The sequence below is a fragment of the Erythrolamprus reginae genome, chromosome Z (assembly GCF_031021105.1).
Source record: "Erythrolamprus reginae isolate rEryReg1 chromosome Z, rEryReg1.hap1, whole genome shotgun sequence".
NCBI classification, from domain to species: domain Eukaryota; kingdom Metazoa; phylum Chordata; class Lepidosauria; order Squamata; family Dipsadidae; genus Erythrolamprus; species Erythrolamprus reginae.
Window position 1 is genome coordinate 105496954 of NC_091963.1, and position 27145 is coordinate 105524098.

The 27145-nt window shown below is 42.5% G+C and overlaps 1 protein-coding gene across 2 annotated transcripts in view; it reads left to right on the top strand.

Moving 5' to 3' along the window:
* Window positions 1–18516: 18516 nt before the first annotated feature.
* THRA (thyroid hormone receptor alpha) overlaps window positions 18517–27145 on the top strand; it is a 200884-nt gene continuing 192255 nt past the window's right edge. Inside the window, exon 1 of one of the 2 annotated variants that reach the window (XM_070727345.1) lies at window positions 18517–18774. The gene's annotated coding sequence lies outside the window, so the exon portion shown is untranslated. The remainder of the gene's footprint in view (window positions 18775–27145) is intronic. The other variant, XM_070727343.1, reaches the window with a different exon arrangement.

Below are 27145 nucleotides of genomic sequence, written 5' to 3' on the forward strand. Positions count from 1 at the left end.
ACGTTTCTCATGTTCTGATCCTTCCAAATTGATTGTAAAACATGGTAGCTGTTGTGTTTGTTTAAAAATATTCGCAGAAAATCTGCGATTGGTTAAGACGCGACTATTCAGAAAATAGCCGCGAAAGTTAAATGTGTGTCAGTTGGGAAAAGCCCGCGGTTTTAAAGAGTATAAAAGGGCAACGGGTTAGCCGTTGCCCTCATTCCGGCAAATCTACCGTTCCAGTGTTTGTAACTCTCTTGCCATGAATAAACCAGTTTGATTTAAACTACCGGAGTCCTGACTTTTCAGTGGCGACGAGGAGGTCGAACTCCCGCTAACGCAGCCATGAACTCGGCCATGGCTCCACCGCCGCCTGTATTCAATTCCGAGACGGAAGCTTGGACCTCATATATGTCCAAATTCACATTTTTCCTGAAAGCGAGCAATCTACATGACGCCGATGACGAGAGGAAGAAAGCTATATTCCTCGCTTATTGCGGCACAGAAGTCTACAGCCTAGCCTCTACACTCGTTGACCCAGACACCCTGGAAACCGTCGCATGGTCAACTCTACAAGCAAAACTTGCCGCTCATTACCAGCCGACGACTCCTGTCCGCGTATACCGCCATCAATTCGCTCAGATGAGGCAAGCGGACGGAGAATCCACCAACGATTTTATAACTCGGCTACGCGCACTCCTTCCGAAGTGCAAATACAAGGACCCAGAGGAACAATTGATTGACCGCCTTATTTTCGGTCTAACCAATATCACGCTCCAGAAGAAATACTTAGTTGATGAGGATGCCTCTCTCCAAGACATTCTTAAGGCAGCAAAAGCCTCCGAGGTATCTGAAACATCTGTTGCCGAAATTAAACGCGCAACCTCAACCGTTCATCACATTCCTGATGAATCACCTTGGCACGCCTGCTCTCCTGATGAAAAACACTCGGAATCCGCTACTCCAGACGACACCTGTCTCCAAATCCGAAGAGCCTCCGACCATGACGCCAAAGAAGCCTCCCGTGCAGACAGATGTGCCGGCTGCAACGGAAATCACCCTCGTTTTCGCTGCCATTTCAAGGACGCCTATTGCCGCCGTTGCCAGCGCCGCGGCCACATCGCTGAAGTCTGCCGCGCCGCCAACCCAACTCCAGCAACTCAGCAAAACCAACGACCCTACTTTTCACCGAGGAATCGACGACCACCGTTTTCACGCAACGTTTCCCGCCCGGCTGACAACTCGCCCTCTTCTAACCAACGAGGTAACTCCCCTTCTTCCGTAAACTGCAATTTCCCCGCTGCGGAAAACAAGCTATTTGTTTCTCTTTTCCTCAACGGCCACCCCTGCCAAATGGAATTAGACACCGGTTCCAGACATTCCATAATGCCTTGGGAAAAACTTAAATTATATTTACCTCATGTAAAGCAAACTGACTTGCAACCTTGGGAACCGGGTTTGAGTGATTTTCAGGGCAATTCAATTCCAGTATTAGGATGTTTAAATGTTCCTATTGCGTTCAAAAAATTTCAAGGGTTTTTACCTCTTCTAGTGGTTGACGGTCCTAAACACACTTTACTGGGACTTAGATGGTTACAACCTTTAGGCATTGAAATTTCAGGGGTTAACAATGTATGTGACTCTTTTGACCCAAATGATTTATTGAAAGAATTTCCCGAAGTTTTTTCTAGCACTCTGGGTAAATATACAGGCAGCCCCATATCGTTTAATCTGGACCCAAATATTTCGCCTATCCGATTAAAGCCCCGCAGAATTCCCATTCCACTTTTGCCTAAAGTGGATGAACAATTGGACAAATTGATAGCTCAGGGCATTTTAATTCCCACTGATCATGCTAAATGGGAAACTCCTATTGTAACGCCCGTTAAGCCGGATGGCTCTATTAGAATTTGCGCAGACTATAAAGCCACGATTAATAAAGCACTACAGCATAATGCCTATCCAATCCCAGTAGTGCAACAACTCTTGCACACCTTAGGAAATGGGTCCATCTTCGCGAAGTTGGACCTGGCACAGGCATATCAACAGCTCACCGTAGATCAAGACACCTCTGAGGCTCAGACAATTGTAACACATAGAGGTGCCTTTAAATGCACCCGGCTCCAGTTTGGAGTCTCTACCGCCCCAGGTATCTTTCAGGGTCTGATGGAACGCATTTTAAATAATATTCCTGGGGTCGTTCCATATTTCGACGACGTATTAATATCAGCCACATCCAAATCTGAGTTATGGGACAGAATCAGGCGCGTTTTAACTAAATTTAAAGAAACAGGACTCCATTTAAAAGCAGACAAATGTTCTTGGGCCGTGCCCAAAGTTGAATTCTTGGGTTTTACAATAGATCGTTTTGGAATTCACCCCACAAATGACAAAGTTGATGCCATAAGAAATGCTCCCACCCCCTCAGATAAGACAGACTTGCAAGCATTCCTAGGACTCCTTAACTTTTATTCCGTCTTTCTTAAACAGAAAGCGACGGTGGCAGAACCGCTTCATAACCTCCTAAAGAAAGACTCTGCCTGGACGTGGGGACCAAAAGAACAAGCCGCTTTCACAGCAGTAAAAAAATTACTTTCCTCCAACAGTGTCTTAGTACAATATAATGTAGCTATGCCCTTATCCCTAACCTGCGACGCTTCACCGTTCGGCATAGGAGCCGTTCTCAGCCATAACTTTCCGGACGGCACAGAAGCCCCAATAGCCTATTATTCTAAAACTCTTTCGGCAGCTGAAAGGAATTACTCCCAGCTCGACAAGGAGGCGTTAGCCCTTGTCGCTGGAGTTAAACGATTTCATTATTACCTTTGTGGTCGACCCTTTACGTTAATCACCGACCATAAACCGCTTTTAGGTATTTTGGCGGGAAACAAACAAACTCCCGCCTTTCTTTCCCCTCGCATGACTCGTTGGACTATTTTTTTAGCCGCTTACAATTATACATTAATCCACAGGGGGGGGAAAGAGATAGGAAATGCTGATGCATTAAGCAGGTGCCCCCAAACAGAATTAGTCAGTGATCCAGCCCCTGCCTCAAGCGTTTTATTAATTGAAACTAGTAATCAAACGTTATTAACAGCAACAGAAATAGCCAATCAGACACAAGTAGATCCAATTTTGAAATACATTAAACAATGGATATTAAAGGGATGGCCAATTGAACAACAACTAAACCAATTTCAACCCTTTAAGAATAGACAGTTTGAATTAAATGTGTTAAAAGATTGTATATTATGGGGAGACAGGGTTGTTATTCCAAAATCCTTACAGAAGCAAGCATTACAGTTATTGCATATAGGTCACCCAGGAATAGTCAAAATGAAAACTATTGCCAGAAGTCATTTATGGTGGCCAGGGTTGGACAAGGACATAGAGTCATGGGTGGGTGGTTGTGTACCCTGCCAGAGAACAAGACCCAACCCACCAAAAGTCACACCATCAGAGTGGCCAACACCAAGAGGGCCCTGGTCTAGAATACATATTGACTTTGCAGGACCAATCAGGGGCCAATCCTTTTTACTGGTTGTGGATGCATACTCCAAGTGGCTGGAAATTGAACTCATGGCATCCACAACTACTAGCGCAACTATAAAAGCATTAAGGAAAATGTTTGCCACACATGGTATTCCAGATATTTTGGTATCTGACAACGGGCCTCAGTTAACAGCCCGTCAAATGGAACTATTTCTTGCAGACCAGGGCATAAAGCATGTGCTCACTCCACCTCATTTTCCCCAAGCTAATGGGCAAGCAGAACGAATGGTTAGAACCACAAAGGAAGCATTAAACAAAGCACCATTAGGAGATTGGCAACAACAAATTGATGAATTTTTAACCATTCAGCATATTACGCCATCAGCGTCCACAAACAAAAGCCCGGCAGAACTTTTAATGGGCAGAAACCTCCGTTCTAAATTAGACAGAATTCACCCAAATTACCAGAATGACCAAAAGGAAATAAAAGTACAAAGTGAGAGACAGTTTAACATCGGGGACTTAATTTATGCTAAAGACTATGATTCGAACGATAAATGGAAAGAAGGAACAGTATTAGATAAAACAGGTTTAAAAACATACATCGTAATATTAACAGATGGGCGCAGTTGGCATCGGCATGTCGACCAACTACGCAAGAGAATGAAGACTAACACAGGCATTTTGCCTACTGTAGACAAACCAATAGAGGACTTACCAGAACCACCTCGAGACTCCAGCGATGGCTGCTTGTTGCCCCTGGCGGCCGGCGAAGATCAAAATGCATCATCGCAACCAGGCCCGTCAGAGACTAGCCTTAGCGGAGCAACGGAGCCGGCCGTCCAGGCAAGCAGCTCCCAGCAAAATGAACTGCGCAGGTCCCAAAGATCTGTAAAACCACCAATCCGTTTGCAGGACTATGTGACGTGGATTAACACGTAATCATGGTCTCAGCCAAAGAGGGAGGGGTGTTGTGTTTGTTTAAAAATATTCGCAGAAAATCTGCGATTGGTTAAGACGCGACTATTCAGAAAATAGCCGCGAAAGTTAAATGTGTGTCAGTTGGGAAAAGCCCGCGGTTTTAAAGAGTATAAAAGGGCAACGGGTTAGCCGTTGCCCTCATTCCGGCAAATCTACCGTTCCAGTGTTTGTAACTCTCTTGCCATGAATAAACCAGTTTGATTTAAACTACCGGAGTCCTGACTTTTCAGTAGCTTAATCATGGCATGGTAAATAAACACATCTAGATTTGCCCACAAGATAAATCAAAATAAAAAGATGGCTTAGCCGGACATGTTTAGTTAGTTTATTTAGATTTGTATGCCGCCTCTCTCCGAAGACTTGGGGCGGCTAACAACAATAAAAAACAATGTAACAAATCTAATATTAAAAAGTAATCTAAAAAACCCCAATTTAAGAGACCAATCATACCAACAAACATACCATGTATAAATTCTATAAGCCTAGGGGGAAGGGAGAAAAAATTTTCAATTCCCCCATGCCTGACAACAGAGGTGGGTTTTAAGGAGCTTGCAAAGGCAAGGAGGGTGGGGGCAACTCTGATATCTGGGGGGAGCTCTGTTCCAGAGGGTCGGGGCCACTACAGAGAAGGCTCTTCTCCTGGGTCCCACCAAATGACATTGTTTAGTTGAGGGGACCCGGAGAAGGCCAACTCTGTGGGACCTAACCGGTCGCTGGGATTCGTGCGGCAGGAGGCGGTCCCGGAGATATTCTGGTCCGGTGCCATGAAGGGCTTTATAGGTCATAACCAACACTTTGAATTGTGACTGGAAACTGATCGGCAACCAATGCAGACTGCGGAGTGTTGGAGTAACATGGGCATGCCTTGGGAAGCCCATGATTGCTCTCGCAGCTGCATTCTGCACGATCTGAAGTTTCCGAACACTTTTCAAAGGTAGCCCCATGTAGAGAGCATTACAGTAGTCGAGCCTCGAGGTGATGAGGGCATGAGTGACTGTGAGCAGTGAGTCCCGGTCCATATAGGGCCGCAACTGGTGCACCAGGCGAACCTGGGCAAACGCCCCCCTCACCACAGCTGAAAGATGTTTCTCTAATGTGAGCTGTGGATCGAGGAGGACGCCCAAGTTGCAGACCCTCTCTGAGGGGGTCAGTAATTCCCCCCCCCCAGGGTTATGGACGGACAGATAGCATTGTCCTTGGGAGGCAGAACCCACAGCCACTCCGTCTTATCTGGGTTGAGCCTGAGTCTGTTGACACCCATCCAGACCCCAACAGCCTCCAGGCATCGGCACATCACTTCCACTGCTTTGTTGACTGGACATGGGGTGGAGATGTATAACTGGGTATCATCCGCATACTGATGATACCTCGCCCCATGCCCCTGGATGATCTCTCATGTGAATCTTGCCACGTATCTTGCCAGATTAGGAAAAATGCCATAGGGCCTAGGCCTAGAAAATATTTGAACAAAACTGAGGTGGTTGCATTGCAGCAAGTAAAATCACTATATTCGAGAACTAGCAATATTAGCCTCTGCTTGGAAATAATCAATAATCTATAATAATATATAATTTGGGGATACTCAAGTTTTCATGCAGGATGCTAGATTTTATTATTTCATTTTGATGGCTTTGTCATATAAGATAAGATATTTATAAATTAATTTAATATTGGATTTGTCTTGTATTGCTGTTGCTGTGAGCCGCCCCGAGTCTGCGGAGAGGGGCGGCATACAAATCTGATTAAACTAAACTAAACTAAAGTGTAATTATAATAAGCAATGATGAAAGAGGTAATGGAATGAGAAAACAAGTTCCCAGTATTGTAATAAAAAGTAACTGTTAGTAAACTATAAATGAATTAAATACCAAGGATTAAATGAGGAATATATTATCAATTGCAAAAGATTATTGAAATGTGGTCCAACAATTTATGGGAACCCATTGTTAATGCATAAGATTAGGGAAAGCAGTCTCGTGATTCCAAGCAAGACCTTTTGAACTGATGTTGGGTTTTTTACTAATAATCTTTTTTCATCTTTTCATGGGGTAGCACATTCAGCCTCTTTGATAAAAGACTCAGCTGAATTTCTTACTTCAGGGGAGAACTCCAACTACTACTAAAGGGGACCCAACTTTACATCTCTCTCATTCTTTAAAGAGATGTATTTCAACCCTGGCAGTTTTAAGATGTGTGGGTTTCAATTCCCAGAATTCCCCATATTTAAAGTTGCCGAGTTGAGTCTCTAAATCACTTAAATGCCCTCTAAGCTGTGAAAGATGAGTCCTCTTAAAGTTGCCTTCATTGGAGCAGGGATGGTTTAAAGTTTGTATTTAGCTGATCCAGTTTTGAAGCAAAGTTCAATCCAGTCCAGTCCCAAGTCTAGTCAATTTCCTCTCTTCTCTCAACAATTTCTGCTATGGACATTAGATAAACACTTCCACAACAGCATGAACTGGGATCTGCCTAACTTCTATTGGTCACTTCAGGCTGCAGCTGGCATGCTCCTTATTCTCTGACCAAAGCACAAATGGCCTTATTTTAAAGGGCTGTAAGTAAGCACCAAAACTTGGAATCCGCAGAGCAGAGGAAAGCCAAGCAGGGATTACCCAAGCTCTTCTTGGTTTAACATTCTTCAGAAGAATTTACAATCTGGTTTTAAATACAGTTCTGGGCCCTATACTCTTCAACATTTTCATCAACGACCTGGACGAAGGAATAGAAGAGGAACTAATCAAATTTGCAGACGACACCAAGCTGGCGGGGGTAGCCAACACCCTAGAGGACAGGCTCAAAATACAGAAAGACCTAGACAGATTAACACTGTGGGCCCATACTAACAAATGATGTTTTGGTCACCTAGGTAAAAAAAAACCCTAGACATACACCTGGGAGAAACCTCACTTAGCAGTAGTGACTGCGAAAGAGATCTCAGAGTCTTGGTGGATAATCAACTAAACATGAGCCAGCAATGTGCAGCAGTGGCCAAAAAAGCCAACACAATCTTAAACTGCATCAACAGGGGAATACACTGTAATACCACTCTACTACACCCTGGTCAGACCACATCTGGAGTACTGCATCCAATTCTGGTCACCACACATCAAAAGAGACATTGAAACATTGAAACTCTGGAGAAAGTGCAGATAAGAGCAACCAAAATGATTAGGGGACTTGAAACCAAGACTTACAAAGAGAGATTACGGGAACTGGGCCTAGAGAAAAGGAGGGCCAGAGGGGACATGATAGCAGTAGACAGGTATATGAGGGGCTGCCACAGAGAGGAGGGGGGTCACTCTATTCTCCAGGGCACCAGAGAGCCGGACGAGGAACAACGGCTGGAAGCTGACCAAGGAGAAATTCAACCTGGAAATAAGGAAGAACTTCCTGACGGTCAAAGCGGTCAACCAGTGGAACAACCTGCCTGTGGAGGTTGTGAACTCCCCAATTCTGGATACTTTCAAGAGGAGATTGGAGTGCCACTGGGCTGGGGTGCTATAGGATTTCCTGCTCAGGCAGGGGGTTGGACTCGATGACCTGCATGGTCCCTTTTAACTGTAACAATAAATATATAAATAAATTAAATCAATCAATAAACAAATAAAAATAAACAGGTTTTCTGCTTTTTTGAAAGTGTTAGATTTATGTTTTTAAAAACCACTAGGAGTAGCACACTCTACAGAGAACCTTGTCCTGTTTTGCACAGAAAATTGATTTAAACCAAGTTCTGCCTGAATCATATTGCTGATTCTATTCCGAAATTATAAGTTTTCTGCTCACAGGGATATAATTCTTATGGTTTTTGTTCTTTGTGGAGAAATGAAATTTTGGGACTTCTGGTACCATTTTGTGTACAGTGATCTCTAGTTTTTCGCGGGGGTTACGTTCGAAGACCACCCGTGAAAAATTAATTTCCGTGAAGTAGAGGAAATATATTTTTTATGTATTTAACGAGTATTTGGACTTTTAAAACCCACCCTTTGCATTAAACAGTCATTCTATAATGTTTCTCAGCTGGAACTACATGTGATATCCTACCAGTTTCTTTAATAGAGTACAGTAGTACTGTAGAAGAATTTTATGAATTTTAATTGATTTAAAATTTTCAGTGGATGGATTTAAGCCCCCTTTGAAAACCCGTGAAGTAGTGAATCCGCAAAAGATGAACCGCGAAGTGGCGAGGGATTACTGTACTTGGTAGGTTTATGTCTATAGTTAGAGATTCTCGGTCATCCAGGTCATAATTGTCTTAAAGGTGCTTTTTTAAAGAAGGCCTTTTGAAGAAAAAAGCACCTTTGAAACATACTTGGTGGCACTAGTGGGTTCTAAATTGCTTTGCTATCAGTTCATGTGTACTCTCATGCTTGCACGCACCACTTCTGAGTGGATGGGCGGAGCCTCCTACCACCAGCGCTATCAGTTCACAGAACCGGGCTGAATTGGAAGCAATCCTCCATTGCTTGGTGGGTTATTTTCGTAGTTATCATGATTGAGTGGATCTATTGGCCATCCAATAAGATATTCAGTTAGAAATCCATTGATTGAATGCATTCTTGTGCTTATGAATGGCTATTGAATTCCACTTGTATACAGGCAGTCCTTAACTTGCAACTAGTTGCTTAGTGACTTTTTGAAACTACAACTGATCCAAAAAAAGGGGAGTTACAACCCGGATTCAACGTTCCAACAATTGGGTCCTCTATGCATCACAAAACACTTATGGCTATTTGAAGCACTGTGCAGATGTAGACTTTGTTTTGTGATGGTTTGTCAAACACCAGCACTTCTGATTTGGGGCCAAATCACACCCATGTCAAATCATTGGTTTATTTAACGACAGTGGCGTTTGCTTAACAACTACCACAGCTGCTTTACAGCCACTTTGTTTGGTTAATGACCACTACAAAAAATGTAATAAAATCAGGTTGGTCATGTGTCTAACCCATTTTACAACTGTTATGACATACATCTGAAATGGGTAGGCTCCATTACAGTCCTATGCTGAAATCTACCTGCATTGTATCTAAATAACCTGATCAATAAATCTTAGGAAAAGAAGAGAGAGTTTAGGTTAAATGAGAGGAAACACTTCTTCCAATGCTGCTTGCATCTCCACCACCACCATTGGGCCCCCTCTCTTGGTCTCTTTTTGAACATGGGTTTATTACTTTTCTGAAAGAGCACTAAATCCGTGTCCTGAAATAGTTTGGTTGACAAGCTGCAGGAAAAGTAGATGGGTGAACATGAAAGTGGGAGTGACTTTAGTGATAAGGGGCGAGTACAAGTGCACTAGAGTGCCTTCCGTCCCCTGTCCTATTGCTCTCCTATATCTCCTATACCTTTCTTCTATTCCTGTATCTCTTCTTCTATTCTTTCATTGATATGTTTTATTCCTATATCTTCTCTTCTATTTTCTTAGATATATTTTACTATGTGTTTACCTTCATTATGTATTTTACTATGTGTATACCCACTAAAACCCTCATTGTGTATTGGACAAAATCAATCATTCAATCAATCAATCATTCAATCAATCAATCAATCAAGTCATGAGCACATCTTCTCTGTCTGAAACTAGTTACTGGGGTAACTGGAAAAGCGGTTACATACGCTCTCTCTTAGGCAGCTGGCCACATTCAGTTGACCTTGCCTACCACAGGTTAAGAAGACCTATTAGTGGTTGTTTTTCCCCTGACAGCAGGTGATATTTGGTGGGAGGAAAAATAAAGCCAGGAGAATCCACCAATTGCTTTTGAAACCTTGCCCAGCATTAAAACTGAAGGACAGTACTAGATCCAGACTCAGCTGTTGGAACAGTGGGTCCTTTTCCTTTGAACTTTATGAAGGACAGCTTAACAACGCTGACCCAAGGCAAAGTGCTGCGTGTGCATCAGTGCTCTGAGTGACTTCCTGGAAATCTGTAGGTCAACCTTAGACATCACTTCTTTTGAAAGAGTGGTCCTCCTCGGATTGGGATATTGGTGTTGAATAACGAAACACAACGATAAACATATTGATAATGTAAAATGGTACATATATGTGGCCGACATGAGGGTACTAAGTACTATGTGGAGGAGGCTGCCTCTAAATGGAGAGGCAACTATGTTATTCCTGAATACCAGCTGCTGAGGAATAACAACAGGAAAGGAGTATACAGCGCATCTACGTCCTGCCTGTGGGTTTCCCAAAGGAATCAGTTTGGCCACTGTGGGAAACAGGATGTGGCATCCAGATAGACCTTTGGTCTGATCCAGCAGATCTCCTTGGTCTCTCTGGCACGCAAAACGGAATGCCAAATCTGTCATGAACAACTAAAATGAATAATCACGCAACAAGCTTTTTAAACTTGTTTTAGAACAAGCAATTTGTGCAACAGGTACATACTGTTGTACATTTAGTACAACATTTTACTCTTTAGATAATTGTGTCTTTTTTTACCTGGCAATGATGCAATCGATACTGTATGCTTTGATCATGTCAAATACTGTGCTACAGTTTCTATACTATGTAACTTTATTAATTTAAATCATAGAACAGGGTCTACAGAGAGAGGATTTTTAAAAATTAAGATAGTAATGCAAACTATCTATGCAAACAAAGCCCTCCTCTACCTTGGTTTAAACATATGTTGACACATTGAAAGGGGAGGGGCTTCAATTGACTCTTTTGACCTAATTCCTACAGACAGCAATAGCACTTTATTGTGCTATATACTACTTTATAGTTATATACCACTTCACAGTGCCTTATAGCACTAAGCAGAAGCATATTGCCCCCAATAATCTGGGTCCTCATTTTACCCACTTTGGAAGGATCGAAGCCTGAAAAATCTGCAGGCTTTACCTACATTTCTCTTTTATCACAAGCACTCTAATTGTTTTATAAGTTAGCAGTTGCTATTTTAGAAGCTACATGTAGTCCTCAACTTATGCCCACAATTGAGCCCAAAATTTATGTCATTAAGTGAGAAATTTGTTGAATTAGTTTTGGTCCGTGTTACGCCTTTTTTTCACCAACTTTGTTAAATGAATCAATGAAGTCGTTAAATTAGTCACACGGTTATTAAGTGAATCTGGCTTCTCCACTGATTTTGCTGATCAGAAGACCCAAAAAGGGAATCCGCTGTGACGCAAGGACACTGCAACTGTCATAAATATGAACCACTTGTCAAGTGTCCAAATGTAACTCCCGTGACATAGGGATGCTGCAAGTGTGTATGCCTTTTTTAAAATCCCTTTTTAAAATTTTTTTTAAAATTGATGCATTTACTTTTCATGATTGTTTGAAATAATATTAATTTTATAACTAATTTTCAACATAGGTCGGTAAATAATTTTGATTTCACAAACCCTGGAGAAGACATCCTAGGACAGTGATGGCAAACCTTTTCCCCCCTTAGTTGCTGAAAATGCATGTGTGTGTGTAATTATTTATTTATTTTTATTTTATTTATTCAACTACTATGCCGCCCAATCCTGAAGGACTCAGGGCGGCTTACAACAGTGGTATAAAAATAATACAAAACAGTAAAAGTAGTCGAACAATTAACTAAGGTTAAAACATAACAAACTAAAAAACACCCATAAAAAGTTATTATGAAAAGAAAACCACACTCTTACACATACACACCATTCTTACAGTTGGCCATGAAGCTGTGAATTTATGGCCCCCAGGCCCGCCAGCAAAGCCAGGTCTTCGTAGCTTTGTGAAAGGCCAGCAGGGTGGGAGCAGTACAGATATTGGGGGGAAGTTAGTTCCATAGAGCTGGGGCGGCCACAGAGAAGGCCCTCCCTCGTGGGCCTGCCAACCTGCATTGCTTAGTCGAGGAGGCCAACTCTGTGAGCTCTTATTGGTCTCTAGGATGAGGCAGGAGATGGTGCCGTAAATACACACACATTACATATATGTGCCCTTGCCCGTAATTTAATGCCCCCACAAACCCATACCTCTGCACATGCATGTGTGCCTCCCATGCATTCTTCCCCTATGCATGCGTGCATGCCCCCCTCCTCCATTTCCCGACTTCTGGTGGGCCCATTAGGCTAATTTTTCATCCTACCCAGGCTCCAGTGGCTTTCCTGGAGCCTGGGAAGGGTGAAAATTGCCTTCCCCACCCCTTGGAGACCAAAAATGCCCTCCCACAGCCTCCACGCTAGCTGAAAATCAGCTGGTCGGCACTAACCTCGAGTGCCATCAGATATGGCTCTGTGTGCTACCTGTGGCACACATGCCAAAGGTTTGCCATCATGGCCTTAAGGACACATTTTAAGAAATACTTCTGTATATCATGTAAACTGGATATAATACAGATACTGTATTTACAGCCACAATTGAGCTCAATTTTTTCTTGCTAAGAGAGATGTTTGTTAAGTTTTGGTTTTGCCCCATTTTATGACCTTTCTTGTCACAGTTGTTAAGTGAATCACTGCAGTTGTTAAATTAGTAACATGGTTGTTAAATCAGAAAGAAATTGGATTTAAAAAATCTTAGATTGTGCAGAAGCTGATAGATTGACATTGGAGCTCAAGGACTGAGAATATACAAGATTTTATGAGGTGTGGGAAGAATTCTATATATGGTTGGACAAAAGAGGAAATTTAAAAAGTACTGCATCAGAAGGAATTGTATAAGTTTAATAGAATTCTGTAACATAAAAAAGAAAAATATTAGATTAAATTAGGAGTTTTGTAGTAATGGATTAGATGGGTAAATGAACGCTGAATATTTGAAACCTGAAAATTGGTCATACTTAAGACCGAACAGTTAACCGTTGGTTGTACACACCGTACAAGAGATGTAAATTAGGCTGTCAGGAAGACAGCAGGGGTGCGGTGGGTTATGTAAAGTTTTGTCTTTGTTTTGTCTTGTCTATGTACATACGGTATTTGAAATAAAAAAAAATATTTTAAAAAGAATCTGGCTTCCCCATTGACTTTGCTTGTCAGAAGATGGAAAAATGTGACTCCGGGACACAACAGTCATAGATGTAAGTCAAGTGTCTGAATTTTGATCACATGACCATGGAAATGTTGCAATGGTTGGTAAGTGTAAAAAACAGTCATTTTTTTTTCAGTGCCTTTGTAAATTTGAACAGTCACTAAGGGAACTGTTGTAAATTGAGAACTACTTGTATGGTGCAAATTGGTGGGAATTTAAAAACCTGTTGAAGCAGACCGAGAGATGACTGGGAGCTATGAGCTAGGCCAGTGAGAGCAAACACAGAGCCATATCTGCTGGCACATGAGCTGTTGCCCTAGCTCAGCTCCAATCAGTGAAAGACTACCAAAATGTTTACTACCGCATTGTGGGCGTGGCTTATGCAGGAAGTCCTGCATTTTCTTTCAAGACCTTTCAGTGTAAATTGGGTGCTCTGGGGCGGAGTTCCATTTTCGTTACCCCACTGTGTTCCCCTCCATCTGGGCAGTAGCCCACCCCTGGCTCCAATGTGCATGTGTGTGCTGGCTAGCTGAGTTTTTGCTCACACAGAGGCTCTGGGAGGGTGTTTTTGGCTTCCGGAGAGCCTCCGGGGTGGATGGGGGAGGGCGTTTTTATCCTTCCCCGGCTCCAGGGAAGCATTTGGAACCTGGGAAGGGTGAAACACAAGCCTACTGGGCTCACCAAAAGTTGGACAATGGGCCGTTTCCAGCCTCCAGAGGGCCTCCGGGGGGCAGAGGAAGCTGTTTTTGCCCTCTCCAGGCATTGAATTACAGTGATCCCTCGAGTTTCGCGATCTCGATCTTCACGAAACGCTATATTGTGATTTTAAAAAAAAATTAATAAAAAAAAACACTTCCGCGTTTGGCTTCGGGAGTCAGCTGGGAAGCGGCGCGGCTGTTTTAAAAGGTCGCAGCCGGCCTGGGGGGCTTCCCAGCACCCCCCGAACCTGGGTGGCCGGGCGAGCAGCGAGCGAACGGCGGGTGGCCGGGCGAAGGGCGGGCGAGCGGCGAAGGGAGGGCGAGCGGGTGCTAGGGGGGCGGGGGCAGCCGACATTCAAAGCAATCTGTCGGCTTCCGCTCTTTCGTCACTCCTCACCTCCACCATCTGCGCATGCGCGGCCATGAGAAAAAGGGCGCGCATGCGCAGATGGTGTTTTTACTTCTGCAACCCTACATTGCGAAAAATCGATTATCGCGAGGGGTCTTGGAACGGAACCCTCGCGATAATCGAGGGATCACTGTATTTATGTATGTATGTATGTATGTATGTATGTATGTATGTATGTATGTATGTATGTATGTATTTGATTTTTATGCCGCCCTTCTCCTTAGACTCAGGGTGGCTTACAGCATGTTAGCAATAGCACTTTTTTAAACAGAGCTAGGTTATTGCCCCCACAATCCGGGTCCTCATTTTACCCACCTTGGAAGGATGGAAGGCTGAGTCAACCATGAGCCGGTGATGAGATTTGAACCGCTGACCTTCAGACCTACAAGTCAGCTTCAGTGGCCTGCAGTACAGCACTCTACCTGCTGCGCCACCCCGTCTCATTTGATTTGTATGCCGCCCCTCTCCGTAGACTCGGGGTGTGGGCAGTCGCACATGTGCGACGGCACGCACACATGCTCTTTCGGTACTTGACGAAAAAAAGGTTCGTCATTACTGAGCTAGGCTATGAGCTAACAAAGATGATAAGGGATCTGGAGGCTAAAGTGTATGATTGAGAAAACTGGGTATGTCTGGATAGGGATGATATGAAACCAGTCTTCCAATATTTGAGGGGATGTCACATGGGTGAAATCCAGCAGGTTCTGACAGGTTATGGAGAACCAGTATTGAAAATTTTGAGTAGTTTGGAGAACTGGCAAATACCACCTCTGGCCGGCCCCAGAATAGGGTGGGAATGGGGATTTTGCGGTATCCTTCCCTTGCCATGCCCACCAAGCCATGCCCAAAGTACTGGTAGTAAAAAAAAATTAGATTTCACCTTGGTCTGTCACAGAGAAGAGGGGATCAACCTATTCTTCAAAGCACCTGAGGGCAAGACAAAAAGTAAGGAGTGCACGATTAAACAAATAACCCAAAAATGCCCATGTAACACCAACACTCCGCAGTCTGCATTGGTTGCCGATCAGTTTCCGGTCACAATTCAAAGTGTTGGTTATGACCTATAAAGCCCTTCATGGCACCGGACCAGATTATCTCAGGGACCACCTTCTGCTGCACAAATCCCAGCGACCAGTTAGGTCCCACAGAGTGGGTCTTCTCTGGGTCCCGTCAACTAAACAATGTCGTTTGGCGGGGCCCAGGGGAAAAGCCTTCTCTGTGGCGGCCCCAGCCCTCTGGAACCAACTCCCTCCTGGAGATTAGAATTGCCCCCACCCTCCTCGCCTTTCGTAAGCTCCTTAAAACCCATCTCTGCCGTCAGGCATGGGAAACTGAGATACTCTTTCCCCCTAGGCATTTACAATTTATGTATGGTATGTTTGTTTGTTTGTATGTTTGGTTTTACAATAAGGGTTTTTTAGTTGTTTTAGTATTGGATTTACATGCTATTTTTTATTATTGTTGTTAGCCGCCCCAAATCTACGGAGAGGGGTGGCATACAAATCAAATAAACAAACAAACAAATAAATAAGCCAATCTAGAATTAAAGAAAAATTTGCTGACAGGGAGAACAATTAATTAGTGGAATGACTTGCCTCTGTAAGTTATGGGTGTTCCAATATTAGAGACTTTCAAGAAGAGACTGAATGGCCATTTGTCTGGAATTGTATAGGACAGAGGTGGGGAACGATGGTCTGTTTATGACTTATGGACTTCAACACCCAGAGTTTTGGGAGCTGAAGTCCACAAATCATAAAAGAGCCATCCTTTGCTGCTAAAACAGAAGGTTGGATCAGTGTTTCCCAAACTTTTTACATATGTACAGTATACCCCTTCTATAATTTTCGTAACGCTTAGTACCCCTCATAAAAAAAATGGATGTATTTTAATAACAATCAAAATATTTTTCTTTTTTCTTTTTTTTGGTACATATACAAAATAATAATAACCGAAAAATAAAATTATTCATAACAAAATATAAATAAAAGTTATATTATCAATAACATTTATTTGGATCAATGAGAAGGATGAAATTGTTTGTGCTGAGATGATAATTTGGTTCCCTGGCTGTTAATTTTAGTTCGAGATGCGGTTCCGCGTCCAATAGTCTGTTCCTTTTTTTCGACTTAATGTTTACAAATGCTGAAAAAGCAACTTAAACATAACTATGAAGTTGGAAAAGGCAAGATGTATTTCAGAACGCGTACACCCACCAAACTCTTCCCGTACCTCTGGGGGGTATGCATACCACACTTTGGGAAACACTGGGTTAGAAGATCCCTTCCAACTGTATTGCTCTATGTTCTATGTTCACTGCAGTGGTGGCTTGCTCTCAGTTTTGACTGGTTCTTAGAACCAGTAGCAGTGGCGGCTCCACTCACCCAGCCAGGATGCTTCTGCACATGTGCAGAAGTGTTGCACACATGCATGCACAAACTGGTGGCAAACGAATTCAGAGCCCACTACTGGTTCGCTGCAGTGGTGGGTTGCACTTACTTGCATACCGGTATGCTGCGCACGAATCCTCTTGATTCAGGTGTGCCCATGCACGCGCCTGTGCATGCATCCCTTCTGCGGTTTTGTTTCTGCGTATGCACAGGAAGCAAAAACGTGCCAAAATCTTGTGATTTTGGGACTCTCAAATGCATGTGCAATTTCAATGATATTTTTGCTCCTGCGCATGCTTTGCTGAAATCTCACGCAAGCATCCCCTCACAAGAGTTTTGCTTCTGTGCATGCATCTACTCTTTTTGCTCAAAGGTTGTATTCACATAACACATTAATCTACAGTTGTTTGTTCTCAGTTTACCCAAGTGACTTAGGTTCACACAACACAGTGAGCCAATTATATACTACAATGGTCACATAAACTACCAAGCCTAATTCAAATAAAACAGATTACGGCTTAATTATGTATTTCAATGCTGTTTTGTTTGCTTCGGGCTTAATTATGTGTGAACACATCCAATTGTGGCTTTAGTTTAAAAAAAATCGCAGTTTCAAGTGTTAATTTAGGTGGCACAAACTCAGTCAAAATTACTATTACTAAATGCAAATGTTAATATGGCAAAAATTATAAAGCTATGTGAAATGCTTTCAAGATTTAAAAAAACCCGAGTACAGTATATAAATTATACTGAAAATCCCAGCTCCAGCCACGTGTGTGGCATAGCTCTGCCTACTTCATCGTTGCTCCACCCACTACAGTTTTGCTCCTCTTAAAACGTCTGGAGGGTAAGTAGTCCCCTCTTTACAGAGATTGTTGACGTCTGCCCTATGGTAAGAAGAGCATACTTTCCTAAGTACAGTAGTGAGTGTTGTGTTTCGTTTATTTCCTCTTAGGCTCGTGCGCTTTTTCAACTGTATGACAGGCAGAACTCGGCATGCAGCTGGTTAATCACTGGCGTAAACACTTTATCTGTTTGATTCTTCTGGGTTGCACAAGCTGTAGAAGTCTTTCCAGGTTGGGGGGGGGGAGGGAGGGAGAATTTGGCTACGCTAACAGCGAACTCTAGATTTATTCATATGCACATACGGTGTATTTATTTATTTATTTTAAAAAAATGTTCGAAACAAATTATTGCTAGGATTGGAGTAGAATGTACCCTTATTTGGAAATAAGCCTAGTTGGAGAAATGGGGGCATACGTTTCCCGAGAAAAGGGTACACGGGCAGAATGTTCGGATGAGCTGTTTCGCACGATGCGAATTTCCACTTAAACCGTAAGCCTCTCGTAACGCAGAGGGGGGAAAAAGTGCGCGGGGGGCTGCGAAGAGCCGTGGAAGGCGAGGTGTTTTTGCTGGGGATCGAACCTGCCTCCCTCCTTTTCCTTTGCAGGAGGGGGAAAAAAAATCGCTGTGCGCGCCGCGGCCGTCCTGGCACAGCGCGTCCTCGGCCTGCAGGGTGCAGGCGTTAGCCAAGGCGGCCGCGGTGGCGGTGGGGAGGGATGGGGAGAGGGGGAGGAGGAGGAGGAGCCAGGCCGGCCTCCTTCCCTTCGGCTCTCGGGTCCATTTCCCCAGCTCTAGTGACACAAACGCACCAGGCGAGCGCCGCTACTGCCCGAGCCCGGATCTTACAAGCCCCTCTTGGCCGCCTTCTCCACCGATCCCCTCCCTTGGGGCTGCAGCGAAGGAGCGCGCGGGGAAACTCCAGCTTGCAAGGGGAAGGGAGGGAGGGGGGGGGGGCGGCAGGACGCCAGCTTCCTGCTTGCAAAGAAGGGGGGCGGGGGGAGAAAGAAGAAGACGGAGAGCAGCCGCCGCCGCCGCCTCGCCAAAGGTAGGTTACGGCGGGTGAAATAAGAGCGAATTGCGGATCCCTGCGATTCTTAAGGGGGAAGCTTCGCGCGCGCTTGTGAACCCCAATATGTCTTCCCTTCTCGCCACCCCCCCACCCTCTTCCAGCTGTCTCCACCCTGCGCTCCCCGTCCCCTCGCAGCTGTTCCTGTCACTGCCAACGTTGCAAATCTAAACGAGATTAGGCAGGGGTGGTGGGGAAAAAAAGATGCGCCCCCCCTCCTTTCCTATGTAGGGATTTTTCGCTTGTGGAATCTTGTGGAGGGAAACCTCGTCTCCTCTCCCCCCCCCTTTAATCTCACCATTTAATGTTTTTCCCTCCCGTTTCGCTCTCTCTATATATACGTACGTACGTACATACATACATACTCCCCTTCTCTTCTCGGCAATGGAGAGAAAGAATGCTTTAAAGAGGGACAGAAACGAGGAGGGGAAAAAAAGGGAAACACTTCTTTCCAAAGACAGACTTGTTTTTTTTTTTTAAATCGCACTTTCTGGAGGTTGGTGCTGATTTGGGATTTCTGGTATTTAAAAAAAATGGGGGGGGGGTTGGTTTGCTCAGAAGTGATGATCTCAAAATCAAATTTATTTTTGACACCAAAAATTAAGAATTTGCTTTACTGACGCTAATCCTCGTCCTCTCCAAGAGGGGGTGGTAAGGTTAATTCCCCACTCCCCACCCCCCTTCTTGCATGAATTTGATTTCTTACTCTTTGCATCTCTGGTTCTAATCTCAGGGAGATCTCTCTGATTTTCCACATTTCTTGTTTTTAAATGCAAAGATTGTTGCAAAGGCCGACAATAGAAGATTTGTTTTGACGTTTGCATTGATTGGGGGGGAGGTTGTAGAAGAGTTGGGAAACGAGGGTATTTTTCTATGTGTTTAAAGGGGGGAAATGTGGGTAAATATTTTCTTTAAAAATAAGGACGTTTGGCATGTGGCTGGTGGTCACAAGTCTAGGGGGGCTGTAAGGGGGACTGCGTTTCTAATGTTGGCAGCAAGGCCCATTTTCTGGTAGAGCTGGATTTAACTTTCCTATTCCATTAAAAAAAAAATAGGGGAAGGGCTCAGGGAGAGTGAAGTGTCCCCCTTTTGGCTTGAGGGTGGTGGTGGAAGGGGGTACTTTGGGTTGAAAAAGGAACCCATGCAGTAGGGGCCCTGTTCTTGATGAAAGGGGGATTCTGAGGGGCGACTGGTGCTCACACTGCTGTCAGAGAGACATCTGTCTGTAGGGGAACATGGTTAGAGTGGCGGATTAATCCTGAGTACTTAATGCATGTCAATGTTTAAAAATCAAAAGCTTGGAGATGTCTGTAAACGCTTCGGTGAAACTCCCAATTTTATTTAAAATTGAAAGAGAAAACTGAGCAGCAGAGGTTGATATAAATCTCAATTATATCCCAGTTTAGGTCCATGACGGTCCCAGTCAGCATGCAAGTTTTTGCATGTATCTTGCAAGGAGGGGCCTCATGTCACCCTGCCCCTCTCTCCAATTTTGTGGGTGTTCTTTGCATTTTTCCCCAGTTAAAGCTTTCTTTCCTCCCCCTCTTCATGGGGGAGAGAATGGGCATACATCAGTTTGCTTATGGTGCAAGTTGATGGGTTACAGAACAAGAAAAATACCTCTTTTTCCCTTTAAAGACCAATCCAGATGCCATTCCTTGTGTGGATCATCAAAAGATAATTAGGCAGATACTTCCCAACCACTTCACAAATTCAATGACATATTCTTGGTTGTTTTATTTTTAAAGCAATCTCCAACCGGAATGTAACAATTTGGGGGCAGATTTTGGGGAAATTTCTTTCTGGTAAAGAAGTTACGGTAACTTGCAACCCTGGATAAGGCTAAAGACACATTTATGGCATTTTTCATTGGTCATGAATAGTTCTAGTTATTTTTTCTACTAACTAGGACAGTTTTGTTATATCTTTATTTGTACTTGTCTTCATCAGCCTATGGCTGTCATGCTGGCTATCTTCCTTTGCAAGTTTTCTTTAAATTGTTGCTTGTAGTATTAATTGTCACTTTACCCCTCTCTTTTATCCTGCATATATAAATGTAGGGGAATGAAAAAAGGATAATAAGGTTGTCTTTTAATATCATGGAAAAAAAGTGTAATACTAGCAAGTTTTTAAAAAAAAAATTGACTAAGAGACTTTGAAGGAAGTTACAAGCATTAAGTGAATAGTAGTAGCCCTTAGAAGAGCAAAGGTCATGATCTGAGAGTGACCTCAAGCCTTGCCCACCCTAAATCAGCTTGCAGTGGCAATAAGCAAGTAAAGAGGTTAGTGCAGGCCAAGAGTATGATTTATTTAGAAGTCAAGGCAGGGAATTAAACCCAGACATTTTTTTCTTATGTTAGAAGAGGACTTTTGTCAACAAAGCAAAAAGGTAAGGGTTAGGTATTCTTATTGCTCTGTTGGGAGTATTGTCCACCTACTCCATACCTGTGTAATACGAATGCAGATCTCTGCACTACTTAGACTAAAGGTAAAGCTTCTTTATATACCATCTGACATCTGAATCTTCTACTGACTAGCAGTATTAGTGTATACTGTACATTCAAAATGTCCAAGAGCAATTCAATTAATCTCACTGTAGTATGTGAAAACACCTTGCTAGATTTAAAACTTGTGTGTGAAATTTTTTGTTTCTCTGTCTCTGTCTTTCTGTTTCTCTCTCTCTCTCTCTCTGTTTCTCTGTTTCTGTCTCTCTCTCTCTCCCTGTCTCTCTATCTCTATCTCTCTCTCTCTCACACACACACACACACACTCTTAAGTATTTATCACCTTCTGAGAACAAAATTAGCTTATGACCAAATTGCATTGTTCTAAAATGTTCCTCCCCTTAAGTTGGCTTTGGTGATCAAGCTATGATGTCCGTATATTATAGGAACTCTAGTCTGAGAAATTTGGCAAGCATCAGATTGAGGACAACCATCTGAAACAACTGGAACTTGGCAACAAAATTGGAATGTATAGTTTTAGCAGCTGGTTACGAAAGAGAGAGAAATAGCTTTTAAATTTCACACGAAAGGAAGAAATACCACGGTCCCCAGTCTGATGGCCTTTACTTTAAAACAAGATATTCAGAATCAGTTGCGGTTACTTGGCTGAGGGATGTTGCTCACCCCCACCAACCCAGTGATCTGTGTTGGTAGACGAAACATTTTGTTTTGATTATGGTTCATATGTAAGTTAAGCTTGTCTTGGAGAGCAGTTATAGACTTGTTTTTGAGATAGGAAGCGGGCGGGGGGAGTCTCATACATTTCAAAGATGGGTGGGTGTTTTGCTCTGCTGCGACTGGATTTGGGCAGCATTAAATAGACACCATTTAAGACTTCTAGAGGTGTCCGCATGGGGATTAAGTTGTAGTAGGTGATACATAAGTGGTTTTTCCTGGTAGCTTCGCAACAACAACCAAACAGGTTTCCCTACCTGTAAAAATTAATAGTTGTGTGCTGGGCTGAAGTGGCTGAGCCACGGCACACTTGAAGTATTCTAGCATAGTTCTTATATATCAGTGCCACAGTGCCCTCTTCATCTTACCTGGGTTGACCTTTGGCTAGGATGACCCTGAGGAAATGCTTTTTTCCCAGGATCCTCACTCCATATTGACCGGTTTGAAGCTTCAGGTACTACAGAAAGCACAATAAAAATGACAGAATCTGTTACAAACTTAACTTTTCTTTTCACACTTACATTTGTAATTTTTTTTTACTATATTACAGTTGTTCCCATTTGCTTGCACCACCACCACACCAGTTTCTACTTGATGTCACTAGCTACTGGATTAATTTTCTTGTTAAATGTTTTTATATGCCTGTATACATTACTATTACTGTCTACTGTTGTTGAATTTATACATTGTTCATATTTGCCTCAGATTGATACAATGAGTCCATACAAACATGTCATGGTGATTGGGGGTTTTTTGCCCGCAGAAGTGCAGTATTTAATAATACTCTGTGTGTATATGTGTGTGTGTGTGTAAGTAAATATGCTTTCCACGTGATACTGTTACCATTAGCGATCAGTTTCCATATCTGCTTAAGAAAAGGCAAATAGCCTTATGGAGGACAAGACTTGAAAGGTAATACATTGACCAGGACCACTTGAAATACTGTACATCGTTTGATTTTTGTTCCTGTGTATCAAAATCTAATGGTTTCTTCCTTAAACTATCCTGTTATCTGCTTCAGAAGAAACAATCTTGTATTAAATGCCAACCCGAGTTTTACTAATTTAATAGAAGAGTATTCTTGAAGAGGCTGTGGGGGTAGAGAGCCATTGGCAATAGCACCATCCTGTGGTATCTGAAATTGAGGCCAGTTGGTTTTCAAGTTGTTGATCCAGATAGGAGAAAATTTTAGGAGCAGGCAGTCAAAACCGCCCCCCATCCCCCAAAAAGTGCCTCACAATTGTTGAATAAGAATATAGTATATGGTTGCTAATAAAGTCATTTCCTATAGTATTTGTTTTTTCAATTAATATATTATTACAATTTTAATTGATGCAATAATGAAAATTCTAACAGAATTTGAACAAAGTCACACCATCTGATATGCTGATAGATATGAGTGAGAACACACGAATCCTATGATATTTGTCCTATGATATTAAATGACTAAAACCCCATCATTTATTTTAGAGTTAAAGATCAAAATTGTAGTTCAGCATATTTGGGAACAGAACAGCCTTGTTTATCTGTACTTTGTATGATTTAGTTCTAGTTTAACCAACTGAATCTCTCATCAATTGACTGAGATACAATACTCAGGCATTTAAAAAAAGGAATAAAAATAAACCAGGAGCATTCCATAACTATTTTTCTAATCTACCGGTATTTATTAAAATTGGATTTGCATTTTATGTAACCACTATCAGGTGGGGTTCAGGATGAAAGAGTTTTGCAAGTTATTCAATAGTGATTGTATGTAAAATATTTTGATATTTGAATATTACTCCTGGGTTTTTCACAATCTTAAACTAAGGAAGCTGCTGTGTTGAAGAGTTTAATAAATCCAGGTATAGATACTATATACTGTATAGTGTCTTTGTAATGAACATTGATTTTTTTTCTCTCTTTAAAAAATATAGAAAAGCCGATGTCTAGAAATGAAGAAAGACATTAATTCCTAACATGAAAGTATTTAAGAAGTCTCTAATACCAGAAACATTTCCCCCTTATTTTTATGTTCAAACTTGAAAGGTGTATAGCCCTAGAAACATTGTATTAAAGTTAGGAAACGTACAGCTAATCCTTTTTAACAAATGTTGATAGAGTGGATCCTGATAAAAGTACTTTGAACCTAGATGACAGTTTCTGTTATTCAGAGTGTGTCACTTCTATTAGTAAATCTTTACAACAATCCCGTTAGATAGGTGGATATTGTATTGCAGATGAAGGAAAAGAGAATATGATGTTGGCTAAAATAATCTGATGAATTTAGGGCAGAGTGAAATTTGTTTTGCACAAACAACTTAACTCCTAGCCATTTTCACAATGTAATTATGAATTCTGGATCATTCTTCTTTAGATTGTATAGTTTTGAGACAGTTCAGATTACTTTATCATGTCTGTTACCTGGTTTCCCCTGCTTCCCTCTTTTGATTTCTGCCTGTTTTGACTAGGCAGAATGCTGACTTTGTGCAGGCAAGCCCTTGGTTATTGTTTTGGGGAAAATGCATCTGATTTCTGCAGTGTTCAGGAAAGACTGGAAGGAGCCATCAAGGAGCTGGTCTGGGGAGGGCTCATTGATCAGATGCACGTCAACGGGTCCAGCTCCCCTCCTCACGCCCCCCCCTCTCGCTGCTGTGGCCTAGCTTGTATTAAGGCCATTTACAGTACTGTACAAACATAGTATAAGCAACCTCTGCTGAGACTTGGTCCTGCCCCGGGCTGCTGCCTTCTTTTCAAATCTTGTGTCTTTTTAAGAGCTTCCTCGCATGCTCTGTCTTCTGGAAGTGGGGCAGAGTTCACCATTGCTGGCATGAACAGTGGCTCTGTGTGGGTTGGTGCGTGTGAGTGTGGTCTATGGGCGGAGATACGTCAGCTGAAACACACGTGGAGGGCCTCTGTCGCTGTAGTTTGATTTACAGTATATGGTTGGTTCCCATCACAGGGAAAGTTAAAAGGGGGTGCTGGGTGGGGGGGTGCAAGAGGGAGGAGCATTGTTTCAGAGGCAGGAAAGATGAATGTTTAGTCTGATGATGCTTCTAAGGAGCTTAGACTTCTACAGGAACACCACCAAAATGAACGCATACGAGAAAAGAGCTGGGTGATGTGAAGGTTGTCACATTTACTCTCAACAATCATTTATTCAGCCTTTGGAACCACCTTCTTCCTATTTAACCATGGTTTCTCTAGGACACATTTCCAATTTGCCCCATCTGTACAACTGTTTGAGCAGCTCCCTTGTTAGCAAGCTCAGTGAATATGTTGGCTGAGGATGATGGTTTGAACCTCAGTATCTTTTGAGGCTTATCAGATTTGATGGGAATAGTAATTCCATTTCTACATGAAAATTTAATTCAGGCTCTTCCCCACGGTATGGAAATTTGCCTCATATGGCACTAATTCGCACGTTGCGATAGTAGCCACTCCCAAATTTACTAAGGAATTTGGAAGGAACAAGGAATCAAACCAGGCAGGCTACTTGAAACTGGGAGAACTGCCTTTTTTCTGGAATTCAGTTCTTCTGTCCTTCTGCTATATATATAGACTTATATATAGCATAGACTTAACTAAAAAAAAGTATTTCTAAGCCTGGGAGACTATATATGGAGTCTTCATATCACATATAGAAAACAACTCGGCTAGAATTGTACATTTATCCTGTTGATGGAGCAATACTCCCTATTATCTCTAGAATTCTAGTTAGAGGACAGATGCCTAGCACAGAGGTTTAACGTTCACTTTTCAGTGGGGTACCTTATCTGCTGAACTTTCTCATTAGAAACAGTATACAAACCTCACAACATGGCGTAGTATTAATCCTAGAATACAGTGTTCCCTCGATTTTCGCGGGGGATGCGTTCTGAGACCGCCGGCGAAAGTTGAATTTCCGCGTAGTAGAGATGCACCATACACCATTTTTGGCTATGGACAGTATCACAAGCCATCCCTTAACACTTTAAACCCCTAAATTACCATTTCCCATTCCCTTAACAACCATTTACTCACCATTATTACTGGTACTCACCATTGAATAAGACACTTAGTGATCCTGATATTTATAAACATAATTATTTATTGACAATAATTATTTTTTTGTTATTTATTTGCAAAATTTATTAGTTTGGTGATGACGTATGACGTCATCGGGTGGGAAAAACCGTGGTATAGAAAAAAACCCGCAAAGTATTTTTTAATTAGTATTTTTTTGAAAAACCGTGGTATAGGCTATTTGCAAATTTTGAACCCGCGAAAATTGAGAGAACACTACTGCTAGAAATTTGTCAGGGGATAGTTGTGTTAAATTATTAAAAGAAGAAATTTTCATACTCAGAATTATGCTCTGGAATTATAGTGGATTATACATGGCCACCTTGAAATGGGACCTCCATGGGACGGCTTTCCCGCCTCAGGGAGAGCAAATGCTTCCCCGCCTCACTGGCAGCCAGGATCCTCCTCCTGGTGGGTCTGCATATGGCCTTTTCTCTGCGCAAGCAGCAGCGTGCAATCGGCCCCACGCCACCCCAGGGCCACAGCTGTTCTTGTCTACAGAGCAGTTCATAGAAACATAGAAACATAGAAGTCTGACGGCAGAAAAAGACCTCATGGCCCATCTAGTCTGCCCTTATACTATTTTCTGTATTTTATCTTAGGATGGATATATGTTTATCCCAGGCATGTTTAAATTCAGTTACTGTGGATTTATCTACCACGTCTGCTGGAAGTTTGTTCCAAGGATCTACTACTCCTTCAGTAAAATAATATTTTCTCATGTTGCTCTTGATCTTTCCCCCAACTAACTTCAGATTGTGTCCCCTTGTTCTTGTGTTCACTTTCCTATTAAAAACACTTCCCTCCTGGACCTTATTTAACCCTTTAATATATTTAAATGTTTCGATCATGTCCCCCCTTTTCCTTCTGTCCTCCAGACTATACAGATTGAGTTCATTAAGTCTTTCCTGATACGTTTTATGCTTAAGGCCTTCCACCATTCTTGTAGCCTGTCTTTGGACCCGTTCAATTTTGTCAATATCTTTTTGTAGGTGAGGTCTCCAGAACTGAACACAGTATTCCAAATGTGGTCTCACCAGCATTCTATATAGCGGGATCATAATCTCCCTCTTCCTGCTTGTTATACCTCTAGCTATGCAGCCAAGCATTCTACTTGCTTTCCC